This window comes from Phaseolus vulgaris, chromosome 4 (genome assembly GCF_051622355.1).
Source record: "Phaseolus vulgaris cultivar YP4 chromosome 4, ASM5162235v1, whole genome shotgun sequence".
Taxonomy (NCBI): Eukaryota; Viridiplantae; Streptophyta; class Magnoliopsida; order Fabales; family Fabaceae; genus Phaseolus; species Phaseolus vulgaris.
In genome coordinates, this window is record NC_143501.1 from 30,034,544 (window position 1) to 30,054,141 (window position 19,598).

Sequence of the window (19,598 nt, forward strand, 5' to 3'; positions counted from 1 at the left end):
CGGTAGTTTCACGTTTTCCACCGTTCGTTTCAGTTTTGTTCGGTGAGATCTGAGCTCTGTTGCTCGTTTGGATTTTCGTGGAAGAAGCGTTGGTTTTTGGTGGAGTTGTGAGTTTCTGTGAAGGTTCGTTGTGTTCTTGAGGCTTTTCGAAGTTTCGCGAAGTTCTGACCGATTGATCGCTGAATCGATCGTCGCTGAAGAAGGTGTTGTTCATCGCTCTCCGTGATTCGTCAAGATTTCATAAGAAAAATGAGAAGCAACCGTTCAAGTCCAGTTGCGCCCGTTGCTGCTGAAGGCGCCATGACAATGGCGCAGATGGTGGAAATCATGCGTTCGCTACAGGCGAATGTGGAAGCCTCGCGTATAGAGCCGGCAAGAATGCACGAGGACCTGGTCGCCTCTCGGGCCAGGAATGATGAGCTCAGCAGAGTGACTGAGGAACTGCGTCAAGCTCTTCAGGAGTAGCGAGGGCGTCCAGTCGCTGAAGAGGTCGCGCCGTCAACGCCGCCTCGCGTTTTCCCTATGCCTTTCGCTCAGGCGATTACAGACACGCCTATCCCTGCGAGTGTGGTACCTGTGAAGGCTGTTTTTACCGGCGTGGAGGATCCTGAGGCACATCTCACCACGTTCCATACGCAGATGATGTTGTCAGGAGGATCAGACGCCGTGTACTGCAAGATGTTTGTGAGCACACTCCAGGGAACGGCGCTGGAATGGTTTGTGAGCCTGCCTACAGGTCACATAACCAATTTCCAACAGTTTTCGAAGATCTTCGTCGAGCAGTACATAGTGAACAAGGCGCCGCCCAGAGTGTCTTATGATCTGTTTGACATAAGGCAGTACCAGGGAGAGTCCCTCAGGGACTACTTGAATCGTTTTGGGGCTCAGATGGTCTGCTCGCCGGCCAAGGACGAAGAGATGTTGGTCTACGCGTTCAAGAAGGGCGTGCTGTCGGGACCCTTCTGCGAGGCGTTGATCAGGGCTCACCCCGCCACATTTACTGAGGTTAGGCCACTTGCGGTGGCCCACATCGCCGATGAAAGTGAGGTCTCCGAGAAGAGGGGAAGCGTGGCTCCCGCTAGGCCACGTGCCCAGACCAGGATCCAGCCACAGAGGGTGCTGGAGACAGCGGCGGCCAAGAGGGATCAGAGGACTCGCCATCCTTACGATCCAAGGAAGAACAAAGGCAGGGGCCCGGGCCGCTCTCAACCAGCACGCCGGGAGTACAATCGCCCGCCAAAGCACAAGTTTGTCATGGGATTGGCGGACCTGATCGCCATTCCCAATATATCAGCTAGGCTGAAGGCGCCCGAGAAGGTGGGCGATAAGGTGTTGGGACCAAAGCCAGACGCCTGGTGCGAATTCCACCAGGGCTTTGGCCACACCGTTGACTCGTGTTTAGCTTTAGGATATCAGCTCGACGACCTGGTCAAGAGCGGGTTCCTAAATGATTATTTGCTGGACAGAAGGACAGGGGGCGCGTCGAGCTCCCATCCAGCAGGTGGTGAGGCTCAGCAGCACGAGATGCCTACCCACGGAGAAATCCACACTATTGCGGGAGGTTTCTCGGGCGGTGGATGCACCGTGTCACAGAGGAAGAAGTATGCGAGGTCTGTGATGACGGTGGATATGTTTGAGGACCACTCGCCGGATGTGGACATTACGTTCACAAAGCAAGATGTTCGGGACGTTGTGCCTCATGACAACGACCCCACAGTCATCTCGCTGATCACAGCAGGAAGGAAGGTCCACAGGGTTCTGGTGGACCAAGGAAGCTCAGTAGACGTGATGTTCTGGCCGACTTTCACGCAGTTGGAGCTACCCCTTGACCAGCTGAGGCCCTATGGAGGGTGTTTGTATGTGATCCGATCGGTCATCGGTAGTCGATGACGTCAGCAGCAGAGAACCACGTGGATCACTCACAGGGTAACACGTGGACCAGGTGACAGAGAGATCAGGGAGGCGATCGCCAAGAGCGGTGATCGGGGGTCAGTAATCATGTGACCACCGACAGCGGCAGAAAGGTCAGGGGACAGATCACCCAGAACGGTGATCGGTGGTCAGTAGCCAAGTGGCCACCAACAGACCAGTTCCCAAACTAACGCCTGGGGGCAGAACGCGAGACTAGACAAGGCCAAAGGAGGCTGGGCAGAGGAGGTCCCCAGAATTGTATGGTCTTATCATACCACCCCACAGTCCAGCACCCATGAGACACCCTTCAGCCTTGTCTATGGGACAGACGCCATGATTCCCGTGGAGATACAGGAGAGCTCCCCCAGATTCTTGAATTTCATTGCTGAAGAGTCTAATGAAGAACGAAAGGTGAATCTCGACCTGCTGGACGAAGTGCGAGAGGAAGCCAGAGTCAGTGCTGAAGCCTGATTCTGGAGGTACATTGTCTCAGAAAAGCATAACAGGGTTCTGACACATGCCATAAAAGCATAACAGAATTCTGTTAGGCCCAGAAGCAGAGAGAGAGACATAAAAGAGAATCAGGGAGAGATTGAAGGATAACAAAAATAGAGAGCAAGAGTTTTTCACACACACTACGAGTTTTCTCATTTGGTGGTTCTGTGGTCTAACTTGATCGTGAGAGTGCAAACGGCCGCTAGAGGCGCCGTCTGTGTGTTTTGCAGGTCACGTTTGGAGATTCAAGAGGAGGTTTTGAGGGTGATTTTGCAGAGAACGCAGTCGCGTAGACGGGACAGAGAGTGCTACAAAGCGATTCCTCCACGTTCGAGTAGCTGGCAGGATCATTTGGCGCCCACCGTGGGGCCCGAGTGAATCGTGGTCCCATATACACCACAGTTTTGAAGCTTCCCAGAGTTTTACCAACTTCTTTGATAGGGGAAGATGCCAAGAAACAGACAACCATCACCTGCGCCATCTGCTGACGAAGGAGCTGTGACAATGGCGCAGGTCCTGGAGATGGTGCGCATGCTGCAGGATAACGCCGCAGCGTCAAAAGCTGAAAAAGAAAGGATGCAGACGGAGTTGGCCGCGTCGCAAAGCAGGAACGGCGAGCTGAATCGCGTCAATGAAGAGTTGAGGAGGACGTTGCAGGCGCAAAGGGAACACGTGGTTGACGAAAGGATGTCTAGGCAGCCGTCACCTCCAAGAGCGTTCCCCATGCCATTCTCCCCTGAAATCATGGGAACCATGGTGCCTCCCAACCTGGTGGGGGTGAAGGCGTCATTCACAGGGGTAGAAGACCCGGAGGCGCATCTGACGGCGTTCCACACCCAGATGATGTTGTCTGGGGGCTCAGACGCTGTGTACTGCAAAATGTTCATGAGCACGCTAAGCGGAATCGCCATGGAGTGGTTCGTGAGCTTACCAGAAGGGCATATCACGTCTTTCTCTCAGTTTTCAAAGCTCTTCACTGAGCAATACATCGTCAACAAAGCACTTGCAGTGGTGTCATACGATTTGTTCGACGTGCGTCAGTACCAAGGCGAGTCCCTGAAGGACTACCTCAACCGCTTTGGAGCACAAGTGGTTAGACTGCCCAGCAAAGATGAAGATATGCTAGTGCACGCGTTTAAGAAGGGAGTGCTGCCTGGCCCCTTCAGCGAGTCTCTCATCAGGAGCCATCCCAGCACCTTTGCAGAGATCCGACGACACGCGGTGGCGCACATAGTGGCAGAAACAGAGGTTTCTGAGAAAAGAGGAAGTGCTGCACCACCAAGACCGCATGGAGGGCAAGGGAAACCGCAGCAAGCAAGGGTGCATGAGGCCAAGGAGGGGAAAAAGGTGCGGGAAAAACCTCGTCCCTATGCACCAGGCAAAGATCAGAGCAGGGGGCGTGCAAAGGAGAATAACGCACCCCCAAGATACAATTTCATGGTGGGATTGGCGGATCTCATCGCCCTTCCTGCTGTAGCAGCAAGACTACGCGTACCGGAGAAGACTGATAAGGTACTTGGTAGAAAGAAGAATGAGTGGTGTGAGTTTCACCAGGCCTTTGGCCACACACTTCACTCCTGTTTGGCATTGGGACACCAACTGGCAGAGTTGGTGAAGTCTGGCTTCCTAGCAGATTACCTGGGTGAGCCGCAGGGTGATCGCGCGTCGGGATCCCAGGCTGGAGAACAGCAGCATGAAGTCCCTGTGCACGGGGAAGTGCAAACAATCGCGGGAGGCTTCTCTGGTGGGGGATGCACAGCGTCACAGAGAAGGAGGTACGCTCGGTCGGTTATGGCGGTAGATGCAGTAAATGAGAGCCATTACCCTGAAGTAGATATTGTCTTCAGGAAAGCTGATCTACGGGACGTTGTCCCGCACGACAACGACCCTGTGGTCCTCTCCCTCATCACGGCTGGAAGACGAGTGCACCGAGTGCTCGTAGATCAAGGAAGCTCGGCAAACGTCATGTTCTGGCCGACGTTTAACAAGTTGCAGTTGTCCCCTGATCAACTGACGCCGTATACCGGGTGTCTTTACGGCTTTGCAGGAGATCAGTTAGAAGTGCGGGGATACATTGAGCTGAGGACAACGCTCACTGATGGGACGACAGCCCACACCGAAAGGATAAAGTACTTGGTGGTGAACACCCCTTCTGCGTACAACGTCTTGTTGGGGAGGCCAACACTTAATAGGTTGGGCGCAATACCATCGACGAGGCACATGAAGTTGAAGCTGCCGTCGATGGAGGGGAACGTAATAACCATCAAGTCGGATCAGGCTGAGGCTAGACGCTGTTATGAGAACAGCCTGAAGCAGAAGAGAAGTGTATGTCACGTCACCACGACACCACCACCAGGTGTGCGCGAAGAGCGATCGATTGTCAGGGAGACATAGGGCGCTCAGAGGATGGAGAACGCTGCGGTGGGGGGCTTCCAGGTAGCCTAGGTTGAAGAATAAGAGGAGGGCGCGATCGCTCCTCGCGAGTCAGGGATCGCGAGGGCGGTCATCGCCAGCGAGAGAAGGCCCCACCCAGCTGAAGGATGGGTCGAAGTGGACATCAGGGGGAAAAAGTTCAAATTTGGGGGATCCCTCGTTGAAGAAGAGCGAAAGCTGATCGTTGGTGTGATCGAAAAGCACATGGGTGCCTTTGCATGGTCAGCGTCCGACATGCCAGGAATCGACCCTGATTTCCTTTGCCATCGTCTGTCGATGGATCCGAAGGTTCGACCTGTGCGACAAAGGCGAAGGAAATTCAATGAGGAAAAGAGAAAGGTGATCCACGACGAAGCGCAGAAGCTCCTTGTTGCAGGGCATAACAGAGAGATCCAGTACCCCGAGTGGCTAGCGAACGTGGTACTGGTTCAGAAGGCAAGCGGCAAGTGGAGGATGTGCGTGGACTTCACTGACCTCAACAAGGCGTGCCCCAAGGATTCTTACCCTTTACCCAGTATAGATGCCCTAGTTGATAGCGCATCAGGGGGAAAGTTACTCAGCTTCTTGGACGCTTTCTCGGGGTATAACCAGATCAGGATGCACCCCATGGATGAGCGCAAGACCGCGTTCATGACGGAACGGTCTTGCTATTGCTACAAGGTCATGCCATTCGGGCTAAAGAACGCGGGGGCCACCTACCAGCGGCTCATGGATAGGGTACTCTCGCCCATGCTGGGAAGGAACGTACATGCATATGTAGATGACATGGTGGTTACGTCCCAAGAGAAGAAGCATCATGCAGCTGATCTGGAAGAACTATTCACCACCATCGCCAAGTACAGACTGAAGCTCAACCCTGAGAAGTGTATTTTTGGCGTGGAGGCTGGAAAGTTTTTGGGTTTCCTCTTGACAGAGCGGGGAATCGAAGCTAACCCAGAGAAGTGTGCAGCAATCGTGGCAATGAGGAGCCCGACGACGGTGAAGGAAGTGCAGCAGCTCACCGGTCGCTTGGCAGCCTTGTCTCGGTTTATGTCAGCTGGAGGGGAGAAAGGTCATCCGTACTTCCAGTGTCTCAAACGCAACAGCAGGTTCCTTTGGACACATGAGTGCGAGGAGGCCTTCATCAAATTGAAGGAGTATCTGGCGAGCCCACCGGTCTTGCGAAAACCACAGGTAGGCATCCCTCTTCGTCTATATTTCGCTGTGACGGAGAGAGCAGTCAGCTCAGTCCTGGTGCAAGAGCAAGATCAGGCCCAGAGGCCTGTGTACTTCGTGAGTAAGGTGCTGCAAGGCCCCGAAACAAGGTACCAGGCCCTCGAGAAGGCTGCCCTGGCGGTGGTGTTTTCAGCCAGAAGACTCAGGCATTACTTCCACAGCTTCACAGTGGTGGTGATGACTGATCTGCCTATCCAAAACGTGCTGAAGAAGCCTGATGTAGCAGGCAGGATGGTCAAATAGGTGGTGGAATTGTCTGAGTTTGACATTCAGTACGAGCCCCGAGGACCAATCAAGGGGCAGGTGTTCGCGGACTTTGTAGTCGAGCTGTCGTCGATCGCGACACCTGCAGAAGGTTTAGGTTTCCGATGGGTGCTATCGGTGGACGGCTCTTCTAATCAGCAAGGGAGCGGCGCCGGAGTTATCTTGGCAGTCCCTCCGCTTTGCCTTCAAAGCTAGCAACAATCAGGCGGAGTATGAAGCCCTGATCGCAGGAATGTTGCTAGCAAGAGAAATGGGAGCAAGAAACTTGCTGGCCAAAAGCGACTTTTTGCTAGTCACCGGGCAGGTTACAGGGGAGTTCCAGGCAAAGGATCCCCATATGGCAGCCTACCTGGAGTATGTACAACTCCTGAAGACGTCCTTCACCGAGTTCGAATTGGTACACGTGCCAAGAGAGCAAAATGCCAGAGCAGACCTGCTTGCCAAGTTGGCCAGCTCAGGCAAAGGGGGGAAGCAGAGGACCGTCATTCAGGAGACCCTGAAGGTACCGCGAGCGTTCGTGTCGGATAACCAGGTACTCCATGTGTGCAAATCAATGGAGCGTCTAACGATCGGTCATCGGTCGTTGACTCAAGAAACGTTGAAAGCACCAAGGGTGAGAGCGCGACCATCGAAGATCGATGAGTCGATGGAGGTCCGCGCGGTGAAGGAACCCGGCACCTGGATAACGCCATACCAGTTATACTTAGAAGATGGTGTACTCCCACTCGACGTGGCAGAGGCAAAAAGGATAAAGAGGAGCTCAAGTAAGTTTACTCTAATTGATGGAAACCTCTTTAGATTTGGATTTTCTCACCCTGTGCAGATCTGCGTGCACGGCGAGCAATGTACCAGACTCATGTCTGAGCTGCACGAGGGGTTGTGCGGGAGCCACGTAGGTGGTCGCGCTTTGGCAACTAGGATACTCCGCGCGGGGTACTACTGGCCAAAGCTGAAGGAGGACTGCGTAAGGTTTGCCCAGCGCTGCAAACAGTGTCAACTGCACGCAGACTGGCACAAGGCACCCCTTGAGGAGTTGAGGTCCATCCATAGCCCGTGGCCATTCCACACATGGGGGATCGACATCCTAAGACCTTTTCCCCTGGCGATAAGGCAGATGAAGTTTCTCATCGTGGCCATCGAGTACTTCACCAAATGGGTGGAGGCAGAACCAGTCGCACACATCACCGCACAGAAAGTCGAGCACTTCGTCTGGAAGAACATCGTCTGCCGCTTCGGAATACCCAAGAGGTTGGTCTCCGACAATGGCACCCAGTTCACGAGTCATCAGCAGAGGAAGATGTGTGAAGAGTTAAAGATACAACAGGTTTTCGCTTCAGTGGAACACCCACAAACCAATGGGCAGGTGGAGTCGGCCAATCGAGTACTGCTTAGGGGGCTGAAGCGAAGACTAGACAAGGCCAAAGGAGGCTGGGCAGAGGAGGTCCCCAAAATTGTATGGTCTTATCATACCACCCCACAGTCCAGCACCCATGAGACACCCTTCAGCCTTGTCTATGGGACAGACGCCATGATTCCCGTGGAGATACAGGAGAGCTCCCCGAGATTCTTGAATTTCATTGCTGAAGAGTCCAATGAAGAACGAAAGGTGAATCTCGACCTGCTGGACGAAGTGCGAGAGGAAGCCAGAGTCAGTGCTGAAGCCGTAAAGAGAAGAGTAGAGCGGAGGCACAACTCTAAGGTGAGGCCCAGGCGCTTCCAGGAAGGTGATCTGGTGATGAGAAAGGCGATCAGAATGAGATAGAGAACAAGATGTCCCCAAAGTGGACAGGCCCGTACAGAGTGGTTGAGACGTTGGAGAACGGAGCCTATAGGCTAGAAACTTTGGAGGGAGGAGCAATCCCCAGAACGTGGAATGCCACCCATTTAAAATTTTACTTCAGTTAAGTTGTAAAGTAGTTGCGTTCTCGCGCTAAAAGATACATGCTTTGTATGTGGTGGGAACAGTTGAACAGACAAGGGGGCACTCTTTTCCCTAAGGAGGGATTTTAACGAGGCCACCCAATTAAAGAAAAAAAAATTTTCAGCATGTCAAGTGTGCGCAAGTATTAAAGTTAAAATCCTCCTTGCCCCAGGTGCAAGTACAGGTGATCGGTTAGGCCTTACTTGCCCTAGGCGCAAGTACTGGCACCGATCTAAGTCTTCCTCACCCCAGGTGTGAGCGCAAGCAGCTAAGGGTTTGAAAAGCCAGGGGTGCTAGTAAGACCAAGGGAGGGAAAGGAAAGATTTTGACAAATGTCCTTACCCGCTTGGCATACACCAATATTGGCCCAGTAAGGCTCTTAGTCCGAAACCCTCTTCACCCCAGGAGTGAGGCAGGGAATGAACGACTCAATCCGCCGAAGGGTGATGACCTTGGGGAAAGTAAGAGGGGTTAGCAAGAAACACTTTTTTTTTCCCCCAAAACGAGGCATCATCTCGAGTGATCAATGTCAAAGCCTTCTATGCACTTAGCGCTAGAGCGACAGAGAAGCTAAGTGAAGACCAAAGAACGATCACTGATGAGTCGTCAGTGATTGGTTAGTGGTGCAAAGCAGCGCACAAGAACTGTTAAACACAAAGCTAAGGGAGTAGCTAGTCGTGATCAAGTAGGGGCCAAGATCAAAGGAGGCAGATCGCGCTAGGCCTAAGCTGGTTAACACTTAGTCGTGTGCAAAGGGAAAGACAAAGCTTAAGATCGTGCTGAACCTAAGCTAGCTAACAGTTAGTCGTGTGCATAAAGAAAGGTGAAGCTCAGGAAGAATACAAGAGAAGAAGCTTATATAAATTGAGAGTATATATTCACAACCAAGTCTTATACAAATTATGAGTACTAAGAAAAGTTGCGCAGAAGTAAAAATTTACAAGAAAGAGAAGAGATCGAGGGGCAGGAGGGGTGAGCTTTCCATCTACCACTTCGTGATAAATGCTGAATTGCGAGAGGTCCAAGTCTGGGAGAACGCATCGAATTTGCTCGAGTGCCAGCTCGAATCCGTCAGTAAGGGCATCAGCACCCACGTTCATCAGATCAGCTTTCTCCGCCTCCAGTTTTTGCTTCGAGGCCTCCGCAGCATTTCTCTCAGTGGTAAGGGCAACAAGGGAGGAGGCAGCCTCTTCCAGTTGGCCCTTGGCTTCAGGCAGTTGGCCCACGACCTCCTCAAGCCTCTTCTCTCTAGCAGCGGCCGCTTCTTTGGTGGACTCGAGCTCCCCCACTAGTTGAGAGTTCAGTTGGCGTAGGGAGGAGGTCTCGGCTCGTAGCTCCACCACCGCGCAGTCCAGAGAGCTGACAGTTTGCCCCATCAAGATCTCCGTCTTGATGGTCTCTTGGACCTGCGCTAGGTACTCCCTCCTAGCTTTTTCCACCATGCCCCGCATCAGCTCTACAGACCCTTGGGCAGCTTTGAAGTCACTTCGCAGTGACTCCTTGTCGTGCTCAAGCTCCTTCACCCTCTTCTCCAGGGCTATTTGCTTGCGGTGCTGGGTGGAAAACTCCAAAGAGAGCACCATCTGCCTGGCCAGGTGCATGTCCACCTCATCACCTCTCCATTCGACGAGCTCTCGGTTGCTGATAAGCTGTCGAACCAAGGTGATGACTCTGCTGAAGTTCTCGTGGCTAGCTCCAGAGGCGCTTCGTCGCGAGCTGGAGCCACCACATTCAGCAGTTGCAGTGGAGGTTGGCAGTGGTGGCGGGAGACCCCCCGGATGAGTGGAAGCGCCCCCAGCAGGAGGAGCAGATGGACCAAGAGATTGGCCTGCTGGGGGGGGAGATGACGGTCGAGAAGCTGGAGGCGGCTGTTGGCAGGGAGAAGGAAGGCCTGTGGGCTCTGAGGCAGGTTGAGTAGAGGGAGGAGGGGGTGAACCTTCCTCCACCTCCACCACCTCGATCCCCCCTGGCTGGAGAGACGAGGCCCCCTCAACCGCTGGCAATTTCCTCTGGCGGTGTATAAGAGGAGAGTCAGAGCTTTCCTCTTCGGTTGAGGCAGCAGCAGCAGCAGCAAGTGAAGTAGAAGCCTTCACCAGTCTTTTTCTCTTCCTTCCTTGTTCGGGGCCTTCAACTGGCGCAACCGAGAGAGGAGGGGCTGCAATGGGCTCGGTGGTAGAAGAAGAGGAGCTAGTTCCCTTGGTCCCCCGAAGCTTGGCAAGCTCCAGCAAGGCTTGCCTCCTGTCTTTCCCCAACATTGAATCTACATAGATGAGAAAAGGAAGAGTTAGATGGCCAAGTTACGCAAGTAAGTCAAAATATATAAAAGCATGCATGAGAAGGTGCAAGTATCCTAAGAGGTGGAAGAAAAAGAGCTACCTATGTATTTTTTCAGGGCCACCACATCAAACTCATCTTTGATGAGGCGAGCAGAGTTGTACTTGGCCCCTAGGAACAGCCCACATAGCTCGCGCTCGTAGGGGGCCATGACTTCAAGGTCCCTGGGTTTCTTGAATTCAACCCCAGGAACCCAGTAGAGGGGGTACCCCTCGAGCAGGTTTGGACTTTGTGGGGTGGCAGATATCGTGTAGAACCTGCCTTTCCAGTCTTTGAAGGATTGCTGGTATAGGCCCAAGAGCACCCGTCCAGCAACCCCGTTCAGGCTAACCCAGGACCTGTCCCCGGGATTCTTCGCCTCGAAGAAATAGAGGAACACATCCACGGAGGCGTTGTGCCCGAAGTAGTTACATAGAATCTGGAATGCCCGGATGAAAGCCCAGGCATTTGGATGGAGTTGGCAGGGCGCAACGTTCAACTCCATCATCAGCTCCTTCTCGAAAAAGGTGAATGGCAGGCGTAGCTTCAACCTTTTGAAGATGGCGGAGTAGATGAAGACGAAGGGCACCCCATTGGTGGCCCTATCGTCCGAACAGATGGGCACAGGAATGCGGACTAGGATGTTGAAATCGTTTTCCCTGTCTATGGCGCACGAAGGCTCATCCGGGTCATGGCTCAGAAGGGAGGTGAGATGACCCTGTGGCAGCAAAGTCGATGTTTCGGCCAGCAACGCCAGGGGGGCCCAGTCGTAGACCCTAGCGTTGTCGTGGTAGGAGGTGGCAACAGGCGGTGGTGGAGCTGGCGCACTCGCGGAAGGCTGTGCACCAGAAGATGAGGCAATAATGTGCGCGGTTTGTTTCAAGCGAGCCATCGCGAGATAGCTGCAAATGGAGGAAAAATGAAAAGTCAGAATGAATGGAGGAAGAGGGAATGATGAATGGTTCGGTGAAAACAGAGAGGGGGAAGGAGAAAGAGATGCCCAAGTGAAAAGAGGAAGAAGAAGAAGCAGAAGTCAGAGCGAGAACGCGAAAAAACCCTAGCGCGGGTCGAGAGAGGGAAAGTAGAGAAGATGAATGCATGATAACGAGGAAGATAAATGCAATCGGTAAAAATGACCTAAATGGGCCCAGGAAAAAGAAAAACCATACCTTTGGGTGATCGCGAGAGGTTTGGAAGCAGAAAACTTGAAGGAAGATAGGTGGGCAGAGAGAGAGTTCGCAAGAAGTCTGAGAGTCGATTGAAGAAGATGAAGGAACAGTGAAGGCGCGCGCCAATTTGAATAAGAGAAGCGCTAGCGGCACACCACGCTGGCCGTCGATGGGGCTACGTGTCGCAAGATTAAGGAAGGAAGTCCAAACGTTAAAGAAGCAGCACGTGAGGTGGCATGTGATGCGGTCCCACTTGCCACGTGGACTGAGGGCACGACCACTTAGTCTCTTCGCCGAGAACGAGTTCACAGCTCGAGACTGGGGGGCTTGTGATCCGATCGGTCATCGGTAGTCGATGACGTCAGCAGGAGAGAACCACGTGGACCACTCACAGGGTAACACGTGGACCAGGTGACAGAGAGATCAGGGAGGCGATCGCCAAGAGCGGTGATCGGGGGTCAGTAATCAAGTCACCACCGACAGCGACAGAAAGGTCAGGGGACAGATCACCCAGAACGGTGATCGGTGGTCAGTAGCCAAGTGGCCACCAACAGACCAGTTCCCAGACTAACGCCTGGGGGCAGAACGCGAGAAGCAAATAGAGCACTGATCAGTCATCGGGTGCATTGTCATCGGGGTCTCGTGTTACACGCAGTTAAACTGGGACTGAGGTTCCCAGCGAGAGCGTTACACATGGACCTCGCATGAGCACATCTCAGGAGATCGCGCAAGAGGGTGGCCTGAGGGAGCTAGTAAACCGATCAGTGATTGGTGACTCCCTCAACCCATCACGTGCGTGACGGGTAAGCCGTCTACGCAGAGAGCAACGCTTGGTGAGTGTGCCTAGACCGGCCACACCTGGCGTTCTCCTGAGAGTATGAGATTTGCCCAGATGAAAGAAATATGCTAAGTTACCCCGCAAGGGAATAACTTAGCACACAAAGAGAAGCGCTAGAGCCCTTCTAGTAGGTGACACGTGTGTGGGTAGATGTGAGTCGCATGCCTCCACGTGTCATCATCTGAGAGGGGTGCGGTCCAGATAAAGGTGCACTCCGTACCGCTAAAGGTACAGACAAGCGCAGAGACGCGCGGACACGCACAGACACCCACACTCTACTGATTCTGGAGGTACATTGTCTCAGAAAAGCATAACAGGGTTCTGACACATGCCAGAAAAGCATAACAGAATTCTGTTAGGCCCAGAAGCAGAGAGAGAGACATAAAAGAGAATCAGGGAGAGATTGAAGGATAACAAAAATAGAGAGCAAGAGTTTTTCACACACACTACGAGTTTTCTCATTTGGTAAAGCTGTCGGAGTTCGATATTAAGTATGAGCCCCGAGGTCCGATTAAGGGACAGATCTTCGCAGATTTCGTGGTCGAGCTCTCGTCAGAAGCTACACGAGTTGAGGGGAATGACTTTCGTTGGGTGCTTTCAGTGGACGGATCGTCGAACCAGCAGGGTAGCGGTGCTGGGGTCATCTTGGAGGGACCCAACGGCGTGCTGATCGAACAGTCCCTGAGGTTTGCCTTCAAAGCCAGCAACAACGAAGCAGAGTATGAGGCGCTGATCGCCGGAATCTTGCTGGCCAAGGAGATGGGAGCTAGGGTGTTGATGGCTAAGAGTGACTCGCTGTTGGTCACGGGGCAAGTAACAGGCGAGTTCCAGGCTAAAGATCCACAAATGGCGGCTTACCTGGAGTATGTACAGGAATTGAAGAGTTCCTTTGTCTCCTTCGAAGTAGTGCATGTGCCCAGAGAGCAGAATGCCCGAGCTGACTTGCTAGCTAAGCTCGCCAGTTCTGGCAAGAGGGGTAGGCAGAGGACGGTGATTCAAGAAACTCTGAAGACGCCCAGGGCATTTGTGGCAGATCACCTGGTTCTTCAAATAAGCAAGTCGACAGAGAGAGCGGCGAGGAGTCACAGGTCTTTGACTCAAGAGACCTTGAGGTCGCCAAGAATAAGGGCATGTCGGGGAGAGAAGGTGAACGTGGCACAGGTCTGCGCTACCCATGAGCCAGACACCTGGGTAACACAGTACAAGCGATGCCTGGCGGATGGCCTCCTCCCGCTGGATCCGACGGAGGCTAGGAAGATAAAGAAGAAATCTAGCAAGTTCACAATGATTGATGGCGAGTTGTACAGGTTTGGGTTCACTCACCCACTCCTAGAATGTGTGCACGGGGAAAAATGTACAAGAATCATGGTCGAGCTCCATGAAGGGATATGCGGAAGCCACGTCGGGGGTCGAGCTCTGGCTGCAAGGACTCTCCGTGCAGGTTACTACTGGCCAACAATGAGAGAAGACTGCAAGAAGTATGCACAGTGCTGCAAGCAATGCCAGCAGCATGCCGATTGGCACAAGGCGCCTCCCGAGGAGTTGAAGTCGATTTACAGCCCTTGGCCGTTTCATACATGGGGAATCGACATCCTGGGACCATTCCCGCTGGCGATCAGGCAGATGAAGTACTTGGTGGTGGCGATTGAATATTTCACCAAGTGGATCGAAGCAGAACCAGTGGCCCATATCACCGCACACAAGATTGAGGGTTTCGTGTGAAAGAACATTGTGTGCCGGTTTGGTGTGCCCAAGCGCCTGGTGTCGGACAATGGGACTCAGTTTGCAAGTCACCTGTTGAAGAAGCTGTGCGAAGGGGTGGGAATTCAACAAGTATTTGCATCCGTCGAGCACCCTCAGACGAATGGCCAAGTAGAGTCAGCCAATCGGGTGTTGCTAAGAGGTTTGAAGAGAAGGCTAGAGAAAGCCAAAGGAAGTTGGGCTGAGGAGGTACCTCGTATAGTCTGGGCGTACCACACCACCGAGCAGTCAGGAACCCATGAGACCCCGTTCAGTTTGGTTTACGGGTGCGACGCAATGATTCCAGTGGAGATCCAGGAGAGCTCGCCGAGATTCCAGAACTTTGTAGTGGAAGACTCGAATGAGGAAAGAAGGCTGAATCTGTATTTGCTGGATGAGGTCAGGGAGGAGGCGAGGTTGAAAGCTGAGGCGGTGAAAAGAAGGATTGAACGACGATATAGCTCGAAGGTGATACCTAGGCAGTTCAAAGAAGGCGACCTGGTGATGAGGAAGGCCCACCAGTACGAGATGGAGAACAAGCTGTCGCCTAAGTGGACGGGACCGTTCAGAATAATCGAGGCGCTCGGGAACGGCGCCTACCGCGTAGAAACATTGGAAGGAGGGGCGATTCCTCGCACTTGGAACGCCACGCACCTCAAGTTATATTACAGTTAAGAACTTTGTAAGTAAAAACAACAACAAGAAGAGCTTTACAATGTTTCTGTTAAAACAGTTTGGAGGGGGCACTCTTTTTTCCCTAAGGAGGGTTTTTAATGAGGCCGCCCAATAAAGAAGAGTTTTCAAAGTTTAAAGTGTTTTAGATTGCATGCTTGTTGTTTTCCGAAAGTTTTGAAGAAAAGACCTTGTCACTTATATGTGATTTAAGGCGAATTGGAGTTATGTTGCATGTTTTCTAAAAAGTTTTCTAAGTCCCCATCGTCTTTCGGCGATTGGCGGCATCAGTTAAAGTTTAAAGTCCTCATCGTCTTTCGGTGATCGGAGGCACCAGTTAAAAGACCTCAACGCCCTCGCGCATCCTGAGGCGAGATAAAGACCTCCTCGCCGTCGAGCGAGTGCAGGCGAGGAAGAGTAAAAAGTCCTCAGTGCTTCCAGAGGAGAGAAGATGTAGCCTCTGGGGCAATGTAGAGGCACCAGTAAAAAGTCCTCAGTGCTTCCAGAGGAGAGAAGATGTAGCCTCTGGTGCAATGTAGAGGCACCAACAAAAAGTCCTCAGTGTTTCTGGGGGAGAGAAGATGTAACCCCTGGGGCAATGTAGAGGCACGAGATAAAGACCTTCTCGACGATGAGCGAGTTCAGGCGAGTTAAAGACCTTCTCGCCGATGAGCGAGTTCAGGCGAGTTAAAGACCTTCTCGCCGATGAGCGAGTTCAGGCAAGATAAAATCCTTCTCGTCTCGAACGAGTTCAGGTATGGTGTAAAGGGTGGAAGAAGTTCGGAGGGTGGCTAAGGTAGGTTCGAAGAGAACGCCCAGCCACCCGGTTCCTTGTTCTGAAGCTTAGGGAGGTAGAGAAGGATCCGAAAGGCGCCTCTACCCCCAGATAAAGGAACAATGGCCAAGTTTGCTAAGAGTCTTTGGCGACCGGGAGAAATTCAAACGATGGCGAGAAGTCAAGGCCCGTTTTGATAAGGCAGATCAGGTGAGCTGTGTCTTAAGCCATTAGTTGGGTTGAAGCTCGTTATTTGAAAAGTGATTTCGCGCTAAGGTTCATTACCTTGAGGTTACAAGTTGTTAGAATGTTATCGTTCGAAAGCTGATGGTTCGAAGCAGTTAGTATACAATCGCGCTCGCGGAGTTACTAAGTTAATTTCGTCTAAGAGATTTATGCGAGGAAGATAAAGTTGACAGGAGAGATTATGTAAAGGAGCGGGAAATGTCATAACATAATGGCATCAGTTCAAAGTACATGTGCAGAAAAAGGGAAAATTTATTACAGGTAAGTATGTATAAGGGAGAAAGCATAGGAATAATGGGTGGAGGGAAGCAACTAGTCTTCAGAAGGAACAATCTTCCCGTCCACCACTTCGTTGTTCAGAGACACCATGGAGAGGTCCAGATCAGGATATTGGCAGGCGAACTGCTCCAAGGCGGCGTCAAACCCAGCAGCGAGAATTTGGGCGAAGCTCAGCTCGAGTTCTTCAATCTGCTTCTTGAGCCCCTCATTCTGCTGCTTCAGTTCTTCAGCTCCCTCCCGAGCTTGAAGAAGGTCTTCAGTAACCCTCTTGTTCTCCGCCTGCACTTGGACCAGCTCTGCGGCGATTCCTTCGTTTTCCTTTCTGGCCTCGGCGAGTTTGGCCATGGTGTCGTCTCTCTCCTTTTCAACTTTCCCCAAGAAGACCTCCCGATCTGCTGACCTCTTCTCAAGGTTTTTTACCTTGGCGGCATCTGCTTTGATCGACGCCTCCAGGTCAGCCACCTTGACGCGATAAGGGACCAACTTGCTTTCCAGCTCGATCTTCTCTTGAGCTAAGAGCTGCACCTTATGGCGTAGATCGGTGGCCTCCTTGCGCGCCACCCGCAGCTCGGTGCTCATGGCATCCTCCACTCGGGAGTGATCGATCTCCGCGAGCATAAGATTGCAGGATAACTTCTCCGCCTCGATCCTTATTAGGCGATTCTCCTCTTGGAGCACGGAGATGTCATCCTGGAGCTTCTTGCTGGAACTCTCCACAGCTTTTGATATGATGGAGGGGAAATCCTCTGCCATCATCTTGAGTTTTGCTGAGAAGGGTTCCTACACCATTTTGACCTCAAGAGAGAGGTTTGCTCGTGGAGGCACCGGAGGAGCCTGTTGCTGGTTCTCGCCACCACCTTCTTGAGTTGGCTGTTGAGTTGGAGCTTCTTGACGTGGTGGTGACGAGGGGGACTCGGTGATGATAATAGGCGAGTTGTGAGCACCCTCATCCCCGCCTGGTGCAGCTTCCGCAGTTGAGGCAGTTGAAGGAGGCCCCCCTCCAGCAGATACATATGTGGAGGCGCTCGGGGGGTTCTCCATGAAGTTGGGCTCAGCAGCCTCAACCACAGGAAATGTAGCTGCCAAGGGAACTGCTTGGACTGGTGATGTGGGAGCTGGGGGAGGAGGTAGTGTTGGAGGTGGAGCTGGCTGAGAAGGCGGTGTTGATGTTGGAAGAGGAGGTAGATCGGGTAGTGAAGAAGGCGCCACCCTCCTTCTTTTCGTGATGAGACCGTCCTCAGTCGCCTCATCGTCTTCTTCTTCGTCTTCATGAACCACCTGAGGGGTTTTCCTCTTTGGTTTCCTGAGGACGAGCTTCTTGCGTTGTTGGGCGGGCTAGGCCTCTGAAGGAGCTGGGCCTTTAGGGGGCGATCTGCCCTGGGCAGCGGCGATCTCCACCACTGAATTAGGCACGGTCTGGGAACCCGACGCCAACCCATGGGCTCGGGCGAGCGCCCTCAATTCAGCCAGTTTTCCCTTGCCCAACATAAGATCTGCATAATACAAAGGTATATGGGTCAGCCCAAAGATAAACACATGAGTAGATATGCAAATGAAGCAAACAAGTGATGCAGAAAATAAAACCCAAGTCTTGTGCACAACAGACAAGACGCCCAGCAACAGTTAACAGAGGTATCGCCAAGAGCAATAACTTAGATATTAAGGTGAGCTCTAACCTATTCGAGCCTCGAGTTGGTCTTCGAAGAACTCGAAGGAGATGAGCGCAGTGGTGAGGAAGGTAATGTTGGCGTTTGCCACGCTCTTCCAGAAGAGGCACAGATCTTTGTCCAAAGCGCCCATGCTGTCAGGACTTCTTGGCCTCCTGAAGCTTCCCTTGGAGTCTTTGTTTCCCTTGTTTACCCAGTACAAGGGAAAGCCGTCGAGCAGCGAGGCATCCTGGTCGTTCTGGCGCACTTGGATGAATTTCCCCTTCCAATCCTTGTAGGATTGCTGGAAGATAGAGAGTATCGACCTCCCAGCAATCCCGTTTAGACTCACCCAAAGGCGATCTCCCGGATGCTTAGCTTCAAAAAGGAAAAGGAAAACGTCCACTGACGCTGGCAGTCCCAGATGTGCGCATATGATTTGAAACGCCCTTACGAACGCCCAGCTGTTGGGGTGAAGCTGGGCGGGGGCGATGTCGAGCTCGGTCAGCAGCTCTCGCTCGAAACGAGTGAAGGGAAGTCAGAGCTTCACCTTCTTGAAAAACGTCGTGCAGAGAAAGCAGAACGACTCGCCATCGCTCGCTTTGTCGTCAGCGCAGATCGGCTCCTCGGGGTGACAAGGCAGCACGACCATCTTACTATCATGCTCCTTGTGAAAAGAAAGATCTGACTGGTCCCCTTTCCTTAGTCGGAGCACCGCCATTGCAGAGTTTATCGAAGAAGTTTCTTTCAGCAGAGTCGAGCTGGCCCAGGGGTAAAGTTTTTTATAGTCTGGAGTAGGGACGGAGGCTCCTCCGGCGACCGGTGGAGTAGCCTGAGCCAGGTCAGGGCAAGAGGTTGCAGGCCTCTCAGCCTGGGAGGAAGAAGCACCAGGTGCTCGTGGTGGGTTATGAGCTTGAGATGGAGGGTTTCGTGACGAGGGAGGAGGATTTGGGGTGATCTTTGAGCGAGCCATCGCAGAAGCTGCAAAGGAAAAAGAAAGGGAAAGGTGAGCGAAGTTTGCAGAGGCTGACTCGATTGTGAAAGAAGGATGAAAAAAACGAACGAACGAAGGTTCGTTGTAATGGAGACGAAGCCCTAAGTTACGAAAAGGGAGAAATAGAAGAAACAGCCCACAGCGTATGCACCAGACAGTTAATGGATGATGCGAATCGGTCAAAATGCAGGAAAACTCAACAGAAGAAGTAAAGGGAGTACCTTTCGATGATCGGATGAACGCTGAAGGAAGTTGAGGATTCAGAAGGTTGAAGAGCGTCGTGGGTTTTTGCAGAAGAAGCTCGAAGCGTTTGAGAAGGCAAAGAGGTGATGGAACAGTAGAAGTGAAATGGGTTTAAGGGTTTTTCGAATGGGTTTTGGAAGCGCAAACGACAACTAAAGGAAACCGTTGATGAAGCCACGTGTCAAGCGATTGGGAGAATGTTTGGTGGAGCGTCAGGAAAGCAGAAAGTACAAACGTTTGGAATTCTGCGCCAGCGCCACGTAGATCGGTAGTGACGTGACTCCTTTAGTCTTTTCGCTGGACAAGTCTTCGCTTAAGACTGGGGGGCTTATGTACCGCCCTGGTAGTCGGAAGTGATGACGTGGCATCAAGCTATTATATAGGCTTGTTGCATGGGACACCTGGCTGGCAGAAGGGAAGGAAGTCGGGGGGTTCGTGTAGTCG